At 47.5% G+C, this 17,927-nt stretch overlaps 1 protein-coding gene across 4 annotated transcripts in view; it reads right to left on the bottom strand.

The window, feature by feature from the left end:
* FRMPD3 (FERM and PDZ domain containing 3) overlaps positions 1–10,928 on the bottom strand; it is a 170,301-nt gene extending 159,373 nt beyond the window's left edge. For 2 of the 4 annotated variants that reach the window (XM_079764399.1, XM_079764401.1), the window contains exon 1: positions 10,648–10,712. The gene's annotated coding sequence lies outside the window, so the exon portion shown is untranslated. Of the gene's footprint in view, positions 1–10,647 lie in introns of all 4 variants that reach the window. The other 2 variants (XM_079764400.1, XM_079764398.1) reach the window with 2 other exon arrangements.
* Positions 10,929–17,927: the final 6,999 nt, after the last annotated feature.

The following is a 17,927-nucleotide window of genomic DNA, read 5'->3' as shown; positions in this document are numbered from 1 at the left end:
AAAATTAATCTGTGTACCTCAGTTTACCCCTGTGTCAACTGGAAAAGCATGTGTAACTGACTTGTTTTGATCTGGGTTAGAAATGGGAAGATAAAGAGAACAATTACTGAAGGAGGAAATATACTGATGAAAGGCAAAGAAACAGTGAGTGTAGATTGCAGCAGGTTTCCAAACTGAGAGGTCTTAACTCTTACCTGGTTGACTCTTAAGCCAATTGTTGCCACCATACCCTCTTCTTTCTGCTTTCAATGGGCTTTTCCATGTGAAGGGTCGTAAATAGGACAACTGCCCTAGTTAGCCACTTGCAATTCCTCTTACCAATCCCCTACTTCCACAGGCATCTTCCACTTGGGACACCTGCCCACTTCTCAGCCACCCTTCTTCTAACCATCACCTCTACCTCAAACCAGCAACCTGAAGTGGAAACCAGAACAGAAATCTTCAGCAAGGAAATGCTGGAGATTACTGGTCGACAGACGATTATGCAGTATGTCTGTGTATGTGCGAGCGTGTGTGTTCATCCAGCAGTCTAGCCATCTGTTCGTGTTTTCCCAGTAGGCTTGGATCACAAGGAAAGAGAGGCCTGTTTGGGTGGTCCTACCCCCAGAGCTGAGCTCCCTTGGTGGTTGGGAGCCCACAAACTAGAAAGATTTATTCTCCACTCATTCATCTTTAGAAGGCATCATTCCCTCCCTCAAGAAGAACCAGTAAGAAGAAAGGGGGTAAATCTCACAAATATCCCTTTATGTGTAGTTTTCTGTTCCCTTCCAACCCAGGAATGAGGCAATAGGCCCAGACACCTTCCCAGGGTGAAATTCAGTGGGCTGGGCAGGGAGGGAGAGCTGGTGGAGAAAGTAAATGAGCAGGCAGAGGCCTCTTCCATCACCCTCCCACCCACCTGTGGACTCTTACCAGCTGTAACAACTGGGCTCCAGCTGGCATTAAAGTGCTGTGGTAGCTCTTGTCATGCCCTGGCAAAGGTGTGACCTCCACTAGGATGGTCCCAAGTGCTGAGAGGAGTTTTTAAACTGATTCTTGTGTGTGTGTGTGTGTGTGTGTGTGTGTGTGTGTGTGTGTGTGTTAATCCCCACCCAAGGGTATTATTTTCCATTGATTTTTAGAGAGAGTGCTAGGGAGACAGGGATGGGGTGTTGGGTGGGGAAGAGAGAAAGAGAGGGAGAGAAACATTCATGTGAGACACATTGATTGGTTGCCTCCCACATGCCCCGCCCCCACCGGGGCTAAGAATTAAACCTGCAACCCAGGTACGTACCCTTAACCAGAAATCAAACCTTCGACTTTTCAGTGCATGAGCTAATGCTCTAACCACTGAGCAACCTGCCATGGCTTTAAACATTCTACCAGGGAAGTTGAAAGGTGTCTCCTTGCTCTCAGCAGGTCTCACAGGCCTTGGGAGCTTGAAACAGACAGCCCCTGCCTCAAGCCTCCCTGTTGGGGGGTATAGTACTCAGAATGGCAGCTCAGCTGCCATCTAAACTGGATAAGGCAGCCAGATTCCTCATCTTTCACTCCTTCAGATCCTGGCATTGAAGGCCCCAAGCACAAATCTACTTTACTTGGTATTAACCTATTATACTTTACTGCCAGTGAAATTTGACTGCATGAAGGCCCTGAGGGTAAGGGGCAAAGAATGTATAAGTATTGACGCTGAGAAGGTGAGACAAAAACAATTCAAGAGTATTTACTTGGTTGCAGCCACTGTGGAAAACAGTATGGAGTTTCCTCAAAAAACTAAAAATGGAACTCCCATTTGACCCAGTAATTCCATTTCTAGGACTATATCCCAAGAAATCAGAAACACCAATCAGAAAGGATATATGCACCCTATGTTCATAGCAGCACAATTCACCTTAGCTAAGATTTGGAAATAACTTATGTGCCAATCAGCAGATGAGTGGATTAAAAGACTGTGGTACCTCTACACAATGGAATACTATGCTGCTATAAAAAAGAAGGAACTCTTACCATTTGCAACAGCATGGATGGACCTGGAGAGCATTATGCTAAGTGAAATAAGCCAGTCGGAGAAAGATAAATATCACATGATCTCACTCATTTATGGAATATAGTGAAAAACATAAACTGATGAACAAAAATAGATCCAGAGACAGAGAAGCATCAGATAGACCATCCAACTTCAGAGGGAAGGCAGGGAAGGGTGGGAGAGGGGGTAAGAGATCAACCAAAGGACTTGTATGCATGCATATAAGCATTATGCTTATAACCAATGGACATAGACATTAGAGGGGTGAGGGCATATGTTGGGGGGGGGGGTGCCCAGGGAGATGTCAATGGGGGAAAAGGAGACATATGTAATACTATATATAATACTTTAAACAATAAAGATTTTTTTTAAAAAAGAAGAAAAGAAAAATCACTGATATAAGAGAAAGTGAAGAGCAAAAATAAAAAATAAAAAAGAGTGTCTACTTGGTGGTTTACCAGCTAGGCCAATGCCTTAAGTGCCTTTTAGATATGACAATACTTTCTATGCCCACTGCCACCATCCTAATTATCTTTCACTTGGATTGCTGTAGTATTTTTACAAACTGGTCTCAATCCCTCCTTATTCCAATCAAGTCTGTTTCCTATCGTATGGTTAACCATCTTGAAACACTTCACATTAATTGTCCCACAGCCCTTCAGGGTGTCATCAAGTCTAAACCCTTTGTGCTAACATCAAAGGCCTTTCAAATCAAGGTACTCCTTACCCAGCAAGTCACCTCCCCCAACCCCCTGCTGCGCCTCCACACCCCCCTCTCCTCTAATCAGACCTCCTTCTCACTCTTGTTTGATCATTCCATGACCATCTCCACTTCTGGCCACTTCCCTAACTATGCCACCTCCTTGGAAGCCTACTTCTTTTCTAGTCAGTCAACAATCTCAATCTCACACATTATTCAAAATCTAACTCAAGTTCAACCTCTTCTGTAAAGCCTTCTCCTTCCATTCGAGCCCATGCTGCTGGCTTTCTCTGTGCCCTGAATTCCCACAGTACTTACTGTTTAGAATAGATAATGTGGTATACAATTGTTTTTCACTTGTATTATTCTTAGTTGTTTCATATGAATAAGTATTATTTTTCTGCTAAATTATGAATTTCTAAAGAGCAGACTCTTTGCTCTCCCCTTCTCAGCATAATATTGGTATTGGGCTAGATCCAGGAGTGCTCAATAGACTCCTGTTCCTTTGCCTTAACTCCAAGGAAGAATGAGATGAATGGAAGCCCTCTGAGGATCTTTTGTCTGTTCCTTCTCCTTTCTCAAAAGATGTTCCAGGTGGTTGAGCAGCTGAGGCTGCCAGAGAGACCTAGCCAGCCAATGGGCTGTTGGAACTCTAGTTTTCAATACACTCCCACCTCCTAAGGCTTTCCCAGTGATCAATAATGCTGCTTAAGTGATCAATCTGAGACACAATGGGCTACAGGGGCCAGTGTTTGATTAACTCAGAGGAAAAAAAAGTGTCCTGGAAGAGACAGATCAGAGAGGGAGGAGCAGAAGAGAAAGCAGGAAGAAAGATGAGCTGGGGGAAGGTAGATGGAAAGAAGATTTTATGAATGAGGATACATAGGATGGAGCTGAGAGTAATTCTCACCCGATTTGATTCAACAGCTAAAGCAAGTTCTTACTGAGGCAGCTAAATAATCTTGGGGATTTCTCAGAGCCCAGTTAATATACAGAGGGTGCTGGACAATCTTTGACCTAAGAGGCTGCAGGCTCCATATTGGATGGAGAAGTGGGTGTGAGATGGAGACTTCAGGGGACCCAAAGGAAGGACTTGGGTTTGAGCTATGCTCATTGACTGGGTCTACAGAAATCCCAAGCTCTGGCATCCTTCAGCCCTCTACCAAAGACTGGTGACTCTGATACCCATGATTATATGGGATAGGTAGCTCACCTGCAAGGGCGATATCAGCATTACCTTCTCTCCATCCATTGGTATACATACTATCCCTCCTCCCAAGGCTCTGGGGCAGGATATTTAATTACTTGGCAGTTATTTAAAGGAAGGATTTCTTTTGTGAAAATTTTCTGGAGGGCCCAGACTTCTGAGAAAGATAGTGTTACCTGGAAAAACAAAGTAGATGGCTTAATACTGTGAGAAAGTTCCTCTTTTAATCTAACCATGATTCCTGCTACTCTCATTAAAAATCCATCCTTCACAGAAGATGACATTAATCTTCTCCCCATCATGCAGTCTAAAAGCCTCAGAATCATCTTTGACTCTTCTTCCTTCCTCATCCCATTCATCCAATTAATAGATAAATTGGGTTTCTTCTACCTCCAAAATCTATCCATCTATCTCCTTTCTATCCCCATCCAGTTCTGTAGCTGGTCTTCATACCTCTAGGATGGCCCCCTTTTAACCAATTTGCCAAAGGTGGGGGAAAAGAAAAAAGAACCTGAATCTAATCAAGACTAAAGCTAACTTCCACTCACAAGAGATACAAGGAACAGTGGAACAAGCTAAATGACAAGAGGAAGCAGATAAACCAGAATGTGGGACAGTGCACAGAACAAGTAACCTGATATGTTGTTGAAAGGGCCTTAGGAGACATAACGACCAAATGTAATGTATGGAGCATTTTTGGATCTTAATTCAAATAAGCCAACTATAAAACATATTTTAAGACAATTTAGGACATTTGATTACGGGCTGGGTAATGAAAAATACAAAAGCATTAGTTACTTTTGTTAGATGTATTAATGGTACTGTGGTTGTATGAGAAAAATGTCCATTTTTAAAATGATGCATAGAGAAGTAGCAGGGTTAAATGACATGATTGATGTTTGAAATTTGTTTTAAAATACTTCAGCAAAGATAAAAGGATAAATAAAGCAAATATGGCAAAGTCCTGATAATTACTTAATGTGGATTATGGGTTACCATATGGCATTACTATACCATTTTTCCTGTGGGTTTTTTTTGAGAGATGTTCATAATTAGGAACAAAATAAAAAGTCATTCACTATACCTCAGTCTACCTTCCTGCTTTATCTTCCATTCCTATCTAATTTTTCTATGACACAGCTGCCCTATGTCCTTGCTCAAGGAATTCCTGTCTGAACTTCATCCCTTCACTTACTCATTAATTTGTTTACTCAACAACTATCTATTAAGGATCTCTAATATGCATTAGGCACTGTAAATGCAAAGGTGACTGAGATGAGACAAGGTGCTTCCTTCATGTTTCTATTCTCCCCAGCAACTAGCCCAGAATGTTGCACATAACAGGTGCAATAAATGTTTATGGAACTGATATTCAGGGGGATATGTGATAGAATCCCTCTCTAACATGCACCGACAAGTATTCAATCCAATCCAACAAATGCTTATTGAACACCTACTATGTATAAGGCATTGTGTGCTATGGGGATAAAAAGGAAATGAAAAACAACAGGCTTTTACCCTCATTGAACTTATAATGTAGATAAGGCATACACATATGAGAAGCTGTATTTGTATATGAAGAATTAATGATTCAAGCAATAATAATAGGGTGAATCAGCAATGTACTTGCCAAATGTATTTTTGAGAAAATAAATGCAGAAAGAATTCAGAGGAGGGAGAGAGATCATTTCAGTCTAGAATGATCAGAGGAGGCTTGACGCAAGAGGTGAATTTGAATATAGAGTTGAAGAACAGATATAGTGTTACTGGGTAGGAGAGGAGCTTAGAGACGAGATAGCATTCCTGGTGAGCAGAATGTCATGAACAGATGCAAAAATGTACAAAAGACAAGTTTAGGAGACCCTGAGGAAAGAAATTTGGCTGGTGTAGAGGGTTCATGTTGGGCTGTTTCTCAAGTACACTAAGTACATCAGGGAGCTTGATAAAATGCGTGCTCCTTGATTATAGTTCCCAGACCTACTGAAGCAGGAGCCCGGGTGGTGGAACCCATGAATCTGTATTTTAACAAGTTCTCCCAAGTGATTTTTGAGACACATTAAAATTTGAGAATCCATGATGTGAACAAAGAGTAGGAAGTGAAGTTGGAAGAATACATAGTGTTAGGCCCACTCAAGGAGAGCCTTGAATGCTCAGGCTAAGGAGGCTGAAATTTATCCCACATGTAATCAGATATCACCCTCAAATATGATCATTAGTGTCATGAATAAAAGATATTTAATACTATTAATCTGGCAACTGTGTGTATTGTGGCCTGGAAAGGAAGGAGATTAGTACAGTGTAGATATGAGGTGGTAGCAGGGGGTGGGCGGACCAGGAGAGAGTCAAAAATGGTTCTGAGGTTTTTAGTCTGGAAGATTGGAAGTCTTATGTAACAGAGAGGTCAGAAGAGCAAGCCATCTTTGAGAGATAATGAGATGAATTTGTGAATGCTGAGCCTGACATGATGGCAGACTATCCAAGAGGAAATGTTCACCAAGTAACTGAAAATAGGACTGAAATATAGGAGAAAGATTAAATTTGGGCTAGGGAAGTGGGAATGGCCAGTAGAGGAGTAATAGGGGATAGCCATGACAGGGCTTCATGTCCTTCCAACAGAGGAGGTGAAAAGCAAGAGGAACCAGAGAACACTGGGATTTGAGGGGTAGGAGGTACAACTAGCAAAACAGAGAAAAAAAGGAGGGGTCACTGGGATGTAAAGGGACCCAAATAGTACAACCAGGCAGAGTTCTTCAATAAGCTAGGGATGGCTAGCAGAGTGGCTAACGCCAAAGTGAAATTGAGGCTCTGAAAAGATCACTCACTAGTTATGGCATGCATATAGAGAAGTCTGCTCATTGCATGTTTATCAACACAAACAGGCACACTGGTTCCTACATGTAACAGGATCTCTTCTCTCTCTCCCTCCCTCTCTTCCTGCCTCCCTCTCTTTCTCTCCACCCCCTGCCCCCAGTCTCACACACACACACACACACACACACACTGATTACAGTGATTTCCCAGCTCATTTTCTGACTGCCCAGGGGAGTAGGCACTAGTGTGCCACAGGGCCATTCACATTCCATTGAAGGATGGTGCCTTCAGAAAAGGGGATGCTGCCTGTGTGGGTGAGAAATCATACAGAACTGCAATATCCCTGCCCTCTCCTTACCAACTCAGCTGAGTGGGGACTGAAAAAGAGGGAAGATGGTGTGCTTCCCTCCCCTCCCCCTGGTCCCTAGGCCTCATTTCTCAGCAGAGCTGCAAGGTCCAGCCCATTTTGTGAATCCTTCGTTTTGGCTGCTGATACTGCAAAATATTTTTTTTCATTCTGAATATATGCTAAGAAGGAAAACAGAAGTCCTTGAGAGAAGATCCAGAACAGTTTTCTGTTGTGAATGCTAATAGCTTTAAGGTTGGCCCACAGCTGAAGCTAACTTGAGTGTGCTTTTCTTCCAGAGACCTGTCCCAGCTAAGGGTTTTCACCTAGAATAGATGGGGACCTTCCCAGCCCTAGAAGTGTTTGCTAGGGCCTCTGTGAAGGCATGAGATCCAGCAGTCAAGCTTGTCTACATAAGCCTTACTTCCCTCAATTTGCTCTAAGTGTGTGTGTGTGTGTGTGTGTGTGTGTGTGTGTGTGTGTGTGTGATGGCTTCAGATCCTTCTTCAATTGCCTTAGTGCTGCCTCTCGGGGTGCCTTGTCTAGTGCTGGCCCACAGAGCCCAATTATTTCTGCAGAATGGGGGGTGGGGTGGGTACAGAATGCTTCTGTTGTCCTGCATCCACCCGTGCTTCCTCCAAGGGCTGAAGTGCAGACTAGTGCAGTGGGGTCAGTGCTGGACCAATGCCTCTCCTCCACACATACCACCCTGCACCCCTCTGTACTCACCCCCACACCCCAGGACTGCAGCTGCCTCACCCCACACCACCCTTTTGCCTTGCCCAACTTGCTGTTGTCATCAGCAATCTCAGGGCTTTCCTGTTGCACTTTTTCAACTATTACTCCCAAAGGACCTTGATGGTGGCAGATTCCCAAATCAGGCCACACAGCTCACTTCCCAAGACTCTGGAACTGCGTCACTCACCAGAGGGAAGGGGTCCCCTGCCTCATTCAAAATGGGACCTGTAGCCTCCTAGGAGTCCCCAGCTCCTTCACCCAGAGGAGCAGAAGCTCCATTCCATGGTCCGAAGCCATAGCACCAACAGCATCACTAGCTTGTGTTTATGGGGGCACTTGCTGGCTTCAGGCCCCAGCTCCACCAGTCTAAGTCTGGAAATGTGCCAGGAGCCTGGGGCTCCCACCACCCTATCCTGGCCAGCCTTCTCTCTCTGGTGGCCATCAGTTCACACATGCAAGGCAATAGTGGTGGTGGGTTTCCGTGGGAGAGAGGGGAGGATCTTGCCACACGCAGCAAGAGTGTTTCTTTCCTGCTTGCATCATATCTCCTCCCTTCTCAGAATCCTGCAGTGGCTCCCAATTGCCTCTCACCAATTTAAATCTTCTCTCTGGGGCCACAAATCCCTCCATAATTACATCCCACCTTCCCACACCCCCACTCCCACACACACACATCATGCCTAACTCAGGGCCAAACATAGACAGTAAACAATGCCACAAAGATTCCTGACAGGGTCTGGCCACAGGTGCCTGAAAGCCCCACCAACAGAGCCATTCCTTTGCCTCCTTTAAAAATGCAAATATTACCTGAGAGGTGTAGGCAGTCGACAATTATCAGCTATTAACACTTTGGCCAGATCGGGATTCAATCATCAGAAGTGACCAGGCAAGGAGCTCACCCTCCCCCCCCCCGCCACCCCTCCCCCCCCCCCCCCCCCCCCCGCCTTAAAGGACTAAGAGGGTGGGAGTGGGGACCCAGAGGCGCCAGAAGCAGCCTACTGGGAGGGCTGCAGGGAAGGGGCTCTGACGTGGAAGCCGCTCCGTCACGACTTTACCAAGGGCTACAGTCTGCCTCCTGGTCTCTACTTAAAACCAATCAAACCCAATTGTCCCCCCCCCCCCGCAAAAAAAATCTGACTTCCCCCACCACACGTGCATCATGTCTATTTCACCTCAGGGGTACCTTCATGCCAAACTGCTGAGGTTGAATGCTTCTCTACACATAAAAATAAGCCACAAAATTGGGTAGAAGCTGCTATGTCTGCTAGGGCATGGGCAAGTCTTGTTGAGGTCTCCCAGGGGAAAGCTGAGAGCCTTTTGCTCAGTTGAAATAGCAAAGGTTTCCTGGGAAGCCTCTCTCAGCTCCCAGGAAGCGGGAACTGGGTTCCCCGGGCTTCTCCTGCAGTGAGCCCGACAAGCAGGGAAGGGGAGGGAGAGCCATGGTCTCTGAGCTGAGAGCCCGGGTGTTTGAATTGCCACACTACCTGGGCTCTCCAGGCCAAAATATGTGCCTTTTACCCCCGCCTTCCAGCGAGGAAAACTCACTCGGGGGTTCTCTGAGTCAGCAGAGAGTCCCCCACCCTCCAACCGGAGAAAGGCGCCCGGAAGGGAGCCTTGATCTTATAGCAATTTCTCCAACGGGCAGGAGTCCAGAGACTGCCCCACCCTCTGTAAGAGCTGCAGGATGCCGAGACCACCCAGAGGGCTCTGCAGTTGGACTAAGATGCCAAAAGGAGGGGGCAGGTCTGGTAGAATTCAGCCTACACTGTGATCCAGGGCTCTTTGGTAGCAGCTGCAAGGGTGGGGTTGCCACCTGCTTTTAGGGGAAGGTGTCAAGCATTTGCCCCTGCTGTGGTTTCAGTGTGTGTGTGTATGGGTGTGCATGTGGAGGGGGAGGCCCAGTAGCTCGGGTGTGGACAGGCAGGACTACAAGAGTTGGGAATGCTTTTTGCCAGAATGGAGTGTCTAAGAGCCCTGGTGAAGGTGTCCACTGTAGCTTAGGTTGGGGGTTTGGCCGTGATGGGTTAGCAGGTATTGGATCTGCAGTAATGTGCAGTTGTCATGTAGTTTCTCAGGGGCATTCTGAGAAAACATACACACTCATACACACGCTCTCCAAGCTCCAAAGCCCCAGGCTGGGGAGGTGTGTGTGTGTGTGTGTGTGTGTGTGTGTGTGTGTGTGTGTTAGCTGCGCTGGGGAGGGGGTGCGTGTAGCTAACAATATGTGGTTGGGTGACTGCTTTATTAGTATCCTGGTGGGAGGGGGCAAGTATGTCTGTGTGTGTGTGATATTTGAATGGGGGTGACTGTAGCTTAGCGCATGGTATATGGTGCGACTGTGAGTGCGAGTGCGTGCGTTCGTGTCCGTGTGTGAACATGGCCCCGGGAACCAAGCACATGCTTCAGACAGCTGCTTCAGGCAGCTCGGGGCTCGGGCTTCTCCAGGCACCTCGGCTAAGTGGCCACCTCCCAGCAGCCAGGCCTCGCGTCTCGCCAGCTCTTCCAACTGTGCCCACGGCCCGGCGCACACACAAAGGCTCCATAATGATCGCGCTGCACTCCCCTGCGCTCGCCTTCTCACCCTGCAACCCAAACGGCCATGGCTAGCCCGCCAAGCCGGAGACTCCCTGGGAGCCCGGCGTGCACCCGGCCTCAGCTTCCACCCGCCCAAACTCCGGGCTGCCCGACGTTCGGCGCCCCTTGCCTTGGCCCTTGCTACCGGGGGCGCCCAAGCGCCTGTCGCCCCTGAGCCGGACCGGGGTGGTTCGCTCCCGCCGCGACCCACCCCTGGCCGGGCTGAGACTGCGGGCGCGCCCCCCTAAAGGCAGCGCGCCTCTTACCTTCCTCCTCTGCCTCCTCTTCCTCCTCCTCTTCGGAGGCGCGGCGGCGGCGGCGGCTGCGGCGGCGGCGACGGCGGGACTAGGGCGCCCGCGTCCCCGAGCTCCGCACGGGTGTGTGGCTCAGTGGCGCCGGGCGGCGGGGCGGGCAGCGGTAGGCAGGGCGGCAGCAGCCGGCCTGGGACGCGGGGAGCTGGCGCGCAGGCGACAGGCTGCGGGCAGGCTGGCAGCGGCGCGCGCGGACTCCTCGGGCGGGCTCCATGGCTGCGCCGCGGGCGGCACCATCGCCGTGGCTAGCCGGTCGCTCTCTCGCACCAGGAGTGCGGCAGGCGGGGAGGTGACGGATGGCGGAGAGGCGGCAGGACGGCCGAGGAGGGGAGGGGAGAAGGGGCGGAGGGAGGGGGAAAGAGGAGGGGAGAAAGAGAGAAGTGCAGAATGAGGGGCCTCTCCGGAGCCTCCCGACCCTCGAGTGCTGGCGTCGGTTTCCCCGAATGGGAACGCAGCTTAAAGGCACAGCTCCCAGCTTCGGTCGCAACTAAAAATAAGCATAATATTAACAATTGGGGAAAGAATCTCCCAATAAACAATCCAGCCACCCAGCCAGGCGCTGCCTCACTTCTTGAACCTGACCACTCCGGCAGGGCTCTTCTGGGAACTGCTGGCAGCTAAGAGGGCAAACCAATTTCCAAAGTGAACTAGGAAAGGGTGTGGGGAGTAAACTGCAGAGAAGTGGCAACCAGAAGGCTTGCCTTCCTGAGCTCCCCCTTGTCCCTGTGCTCGCCTTCTTCTGGGCTTGCCCTCCTTGCAGCTTCCCTCCGGGTCACCATTGCCAACATCCACATGCACCTAGAGTGTCGGCTTCAGCTCTGACTCCTGCTCGCACCACCTATCACCAGCCTTGGAGTGTGAGCCCAGGCTCAGCCTGGGAGCCCACCTCAGGAAGGGAGCGGTCTGCCAGCAGGCTGAGGTTCGCTTAGAGCTTGCGATTGGTTTGGAGAGAAGGGATGGATATTAAGGTGTGTGTGTGTGTGTGTGTGTGTGTGTGTGTGTGTGTGTGTTCACCAGCAGATGGAGGGTGGATCTTGCATGCGCACCCGTGTGAACACACACACACACACACACACACACACACACACACCAAAGAGAGTAGCTAGGCAGGCAGCACAGTGCCTGATGAATGATCGCAGGACATTTTTTTTAGAGACATGCTGTGAATACTAAACATGTGGCAGCCTAGATTCAAGAAAGGCTCTTGGTCTCCCAGTTGCTCCAGACCCCTTTGGAGGAGTTTGGGGACCAGGAAGAAATGCCTTTCTCTCTCTCCCCCAAAGGGCAGCTTCAGTGGGGACCCAGAGGGACTGGGAAGCTGGACAATGGGTCTGAAAAGGCAAAGTTGGGGCCAGGGAAGAGAAAAGCAGAAGGAAGCAGTGGAATTGAAGAGCCTCTGGTGCTATCAAATGCCTGGTCAATTCCCAGTGTCAGAGGAACCTCAGAGAGAGGGCTAATATTGGTACATTTGGCCTCAGCGGTTCCAAAAAAAAGTGAGCCATCCTCAATTTCCCTGTGTGCCTGGACTCTGCAAGGGAGGCTGTAGGGAGAAAGGACTCCATTTCAGTTGGAATTCTTTCCTCACTTCCAGTTCTATTTAAGCATTTGGGTTAAGGAGGCTGGAGGGCTACTGAACGGCCACTGGAGGACAAGAGGATGGTTTTGTAAGCTGTGTGGAATTTCCAGGATACAGAACTCCGGGTGCAGGGCTCTGTGGCTCCCCACAGTTGGGATCAGCACTGGAGAAGCTGACTAGCAGATTTTGTAATCTATCCACTGAGCACACTTTTTTCTTCCTTCCTGGCATTTCCTACTGTGAAGAAAAGGATGGAAATTCCCTGCATCTGGATGGGGGTAGCCTAGGCTGAGAAAACAAGCTGATGGAATTATCAAAAATAGATGGTGAGTGAAAGTAGAGACATGTAGGAAGAGAAACACAGCATTTCTGGCAAATGCCCAGGCAGACCCGCACACAAAAAGATGCTCTGAGAAGCAAAACATAAACACAGGGACACACATGGAGTCACACAAGGGGCCACAGACACACTGAGATAATACAAAGAAAAAGAAGGAGCAGGAGGAGGGGAGAGGGAGCAGGAGGTCTAGTCAGAGAAGTAACTCAGAATTGACTTCTAATCCTTCCTAAAAGGGAGAGGTGACGAGAAGCAGGGAAGAGTCAGACTCCTGTCTCCAGGGGTTGGAGAAGCAGCCAGGAACCAGCTGTCCAGTGTGAATAATGCTATTTGCAGCCAGACAGTCCCTGCTGGTTTCCTTGTGGGGTGGTGTCTGGGGTGGCGGGATCCCCTCCAGAGTCCCCTGATCCTTACCCATTTCCTTCCTTATTAATATTAATAACACAGATACCAACAAGTTGGTTTGTGTAAGTTCTTACAATAAAACTCAGCAAGTTAATAACAAAAACAAATGCATTTTATAATTCTGATTAGCTTGCTTGGCTCACTGGAAGCATATGCCTGGACTCCAGTCAATCTGCCGTGCAGTAAACAAAAGTAAAAAAGGGGTCTTGAAGGGAGAGAGTATTGGGAGTGACTGTGTCACCGGACAAATGCATGTGTGAGGGCTCCTGAGTGACCAGTGAGGCACTGTCTAGTTTAGACTAAGTGCATAGCTTTTAGAATCTGCTTATTAACGGTGTGGCCTAAGGTAGGTCACTTAACCTTTCTGAGCCTTAACTATGGGATGGAGATGACGACAGAACCTACCTCCTAAAGTTATTGGGAGTATTAAATGGGGTAATAGATGTAAAATGTCCCAATAAATGGTAGCTATCATTCTTTCTCAAGACCAATTTGCCTTGTAGTCAACTACTGAAATGACTCATATTGCAGTAGGTAGTGAAAACTGGATTCTAACTAGATAGAATTAATATTAATTAATAGTAATGATAACTATGATTGCTAACTTTTATTGGACACTTCTTATGGCCCAGGCATTTTGCTGCACAATTGCAATCTTAAGTGATGGAGTTTTTACATTGTTTCTTGCTCTTAGTCAAAGTGAGTTCTCAGGCTTGCATCACATGGCTGATTTCATTTCCAAAGGAAGAACTCCCCCATTGTCAGAGAATCACATAAGTAGGATTTTTTGTTTTTGTTTTTTGTTTAACAAGCTGCGCACTCCCTATGTTCAGCAGATTTGAAGGAGGAGGGAGATCAGGAGGCAGGGTACAGAGAAAGTTCTTCAACATTCTTAACCCTGTAAAAAAAATGCAGCAAAATTAACACTGGGACCCTCCATCCAGTGTAAAACTAAGACCCTCCATCCAGTCACACTGAAATTTAGTGAGGAAGATTCCCTGGGTAAGAGTTCAGTTTCTTCAAATCACATGATGATTACATGACAAATGAAGATCTTTCAGCCAGAGTCTATTTCCTATTGAAATCAATACATTGAGAAGAAGCTAATAAGTGGCACTATTTTTTCCCTTGCATACTGAGAGTACAGAGAAGCAGCCCGCCTCATGGCACAATGGACTATAATAATCACTTAACTACCTACCATTAACTGAGAATCCAGGGATAAATGGACAGAGAATAGGCTTCCAGTAATAATAGTAGTGCTGACTACCACTTATCGACCCATCATTCATTGTGAGCTGGGTGTTCTGTAAACGCTCTTAGGAAAAGAAGACTTCTTCATTTCAGCAGATACAATTAGTTCCACTCCTCTGGTAGGACCTCCAGCCAGTCCTGAGAGCTTTAAATGCATTAACTCATTTCATGATCACCACAACCCTTTTACTTAGGAAACATCATCATCCTTATTTTGCAGAGAAGGAAACCAAGACTCACATTGCAGTAGACAGTGAAAGCTAGGTTCTAACCATCTAATGACAATTAATAGTAATGATAAGTATGATTGCTAACTTTTATTGAACACTTATTATGGCCCAGGAATTATCACATTTAATCCTCACAATAAACTTGGAAGGGTAGGTAATGTGATTATTACTATTTTAAAGGAATACAAAGGCTCAGAGGGAAATGAAAGCATAAGTAATCTCCACAAATTAGCACAGCTACCATAGTAGAGCTTAATCCAGGATTTGAACCCATGCCAATTTGACAAGTTACAGTGTCTCCAAAAAGGCTATAACCCCAAGCATTCAACTGGGTAGACAGTGTAGACAAGCTGCTAGCTTCTTCCAGAGACATACTAAGCTGCCTGCCTCTGCTGTGGCAACCCAGTTAACCCATTAACACACAGAAAAATATGAATAAGTAAAGAGCAGAGTGTCATCTATGGCCACAGTATGAAGTGCATCTGACTAAGTCAGCAAGAGGATCCCCTGGGATGATAGAATGAGGGGTGGTGTAATGAGAAAGATTAAGGAGAAAGCCACTTCATAATTTTTCAGCCCCCACCCCTTTATTCTCCATTTTGCCTTTCCCTCAAGATACCCACCTATCCTAAAGTATTGGGGCCAACCAGGGCCCTAGTGTTTGAGACAGAGTGGGTGGAGAAAAAGGGAGAGGGACACTCCTGAGCTACTGAGGAAAGTGGGAGTTAGCAGAAAAGCTGGATGACAGAGAGAAAAGTGAAGGAAAGGGCCACTTCAAAAGATTTGTTACTAAAAGGAAGGAGGACAAAAGGCTGGGCTAGCTGAGCCTGCCTGCTTGGTGTGGGCTGAGAGACACTGTAGGGAGCAGCTCTGGGCTTCTGATCAGTAAAATGCCAGTCAACCCTTTCCCAAGGGTTGGTGCCTTCTCCCCTTAAACGCAGCTGATGAGCAGGCCACACTGCTTGCTAGTTTCATGGGTCCTGGGTAGATTCCAGATTCCCTGTCTATATACATATTTTTAATCTTCACCTGAGGTTATGTCTATTGATTTGAGAGAGAAAGGGAGAGAAACATCGACATGAGAGAGAAACATACATTGGGTGCCTCCCTTATGCCTAGGTATGTGCCCTGACTGGGATTCAAACCTACAACCTTTTAGCGTATGAGATGACGCTGCAACCAATCGAGCCACCAGGCCGGGACTCCCTGTCTGTATTTGTGCCCCCCACCCCGATACACACAACCTGATGGGGGAAGTGCCCAGTCATGGGAATGAGGGGTCCCCAGGCCAGAACTTGGGATCATCAGACAGTGGTGCCCTATGACCAGAATTTGGTCACTGAGTTTTTCCTCTTCTCTGGGGCTTGGGGAGAGAGCGCAATATTTGTATCAATGAAGCCCAGGCCCTTTGGTGTTGCTAGTTCCTTAGCCTTCCAGGCTTCTGCTATTTTCACTTACCTAATACATATTTGTTTAACAATATTTTCTTTTGTCATTCCACACACACACACTTTGCATCAATGAGCCCCTTTCTTCCTAGATCTTCTTTGAGTGCCTATCCCTAGACAGTCCCAGTTTAGTTAATCCCATAAACTAATCTATACTTAGGTAAACACAGACAGTAATTGGCAGTGTTTCTCAACCTTTAAACACACACACACACACACACACACACACACACACACACGAGGAATCCCTAACAATAAAATAAAGTGAGACAGAGGTGAAGGTCAAAGTGGCCAAAAGTGTCAAATTTCTTCAAAGTTTCACATTCTCTTTCAAAACCATATGTGACTTTTCACATTCTGCTCCATAGTACACTGGTGCTTGATTTCCCATATAAGTGTTGCATAGCTCTAAATTTCTTGCATAGCTCCAAATTTCTTGCATAAACGGAAGCACCAAAAAGAAACCTCACGTTTATCCCTTGATTCCATGTACCTCATAGAAGGTATAGAGACCCCCCCAATTCAAGAGAGATGCTGAATTAATGCACTATCCCAGAGCCTGCTTGCTTTTAACCCACTATCTGTATTGAAGATAGTGGTGAGCAGAAAGAATAACTAGAATAGTTATGAGTCTGGGGATGCGATGGTTTGTGGGGGTGTCTGTCTTCTTGTCAGGCTGGATTTCCCCTGCAGGGTTGGCAGAACCAGCCACATCCCTAGATTCCAGAGGGTGCCAGCAGCCTACTTGTTGTGATGCGGGCCTTCCTCTTACTCAAATTCATCCACCCCCAGCTGCGTGTGCCGGAAATTCTCCTTTGGGTTAAAGCCCAGTCTCCAGAAGGTCCTGGTAAATTGCACATGTTATCTGGAATGGACAGCACATTAAGTCATTAGCGCCCATTAATGCACTCGCAGGAATAAATCTATCAGATTGCCTGTCACCTCTCAGAGGGTGGAACTGTGAGGAGATGAGACAATGGCTAGGGACTTTTCCTTAGATGGGGTGGCATAGAGGAGCTCTAAGTTTGTTTCCTGAGCTGTGGGCCTTGACCCCACTGAATCAGAATCAGCTGTGAAAAACCTGATTTCTGGGCCCCACCCCCAACCCCAGGACTCAATTTAAAAAGCCCTCTGGGTCAAGCCTGCACCAAAGCACAGCCACAGCAGGCCTGAGGACAGGAGTGCTGCTGTGGAGGGTTTGGAGACTAGAGCCAAAAGAAGGGCCACTGAAGGCAGGGAATAAGAAGACCTCAGCACCAGCTTTGCATTGCCCAGTCCCTACTGTGGTGCTTCTTTTTTTCATCATTTCCGCCCCCCCCTTCTTTTTTTTTTTTTTTTTTTTGTCTCTGTCTAGAGAGAGAGCTTCTGCACTGCTGCTTCCTCCTCACCCACCTCCCTCATTCTGGAGCCCCATGAAGAGAGGAAGACCTTGGAAGTCGAATTGACAGACTCTGGGGAATGGCCCATTGCTTCCTTGTATACCTCCCTTTTCTCCCCGCCACCCCCCCCCCCCCGCCCCCGCTGGCATCCTAGGCATGTTTGCCCTCCTGGAGTTAGGAAGCAAAACACCAATTTAAATTGATGCTGACAGAGCCTGTCAGATGCCAAGTGCTTGCTGCTGCTGTTGCCACCAGTACAGCTATTTCCCTTGAGGGATTCCAGGCGTGTGCTGGAGACACTGCTGCCAGGAGCTGGCCTCCTCACCCTTACTCACTTCTGTCTGGTTGTGGGTAGGAGTGGGGTAAAATTTGGAAAAGAGAAACTGGATGGACAATAGGAAATGTACTTAGGCTGCTAAGAAGAGACTGGGTGCCTCTGATAGGCTCTTCATCCTGGTTAGGTCACTGTGTGATCATGGACTCTTTACTTACCCTCTCTGTGCCTGAGTCCCCCCTGGGGAAAAAACCCGAAGGAGTATCCAATGTCTGCCCAATGCTTTCTACAAGGGTGCCGACTTACAGAAGGATGCACCTGGAGCTTTTGGG

This window comes from Cnephaeus nilssonii (assembly GCF_951640355.1).
Source record: "Cnephaeus nilssonii genome assembly, chromosome: X".
NCBI lineage: Eukaryota > Metazoa > Chordata > Mammalia > Chiroptera > Vespertilionidae > Cnephaeus > Cnephaeus nilssonii.
Note: the sequence above shows the minus strand (reverse complement) of the source record. Positions and strands in the feature narration are given on the sequence as shown.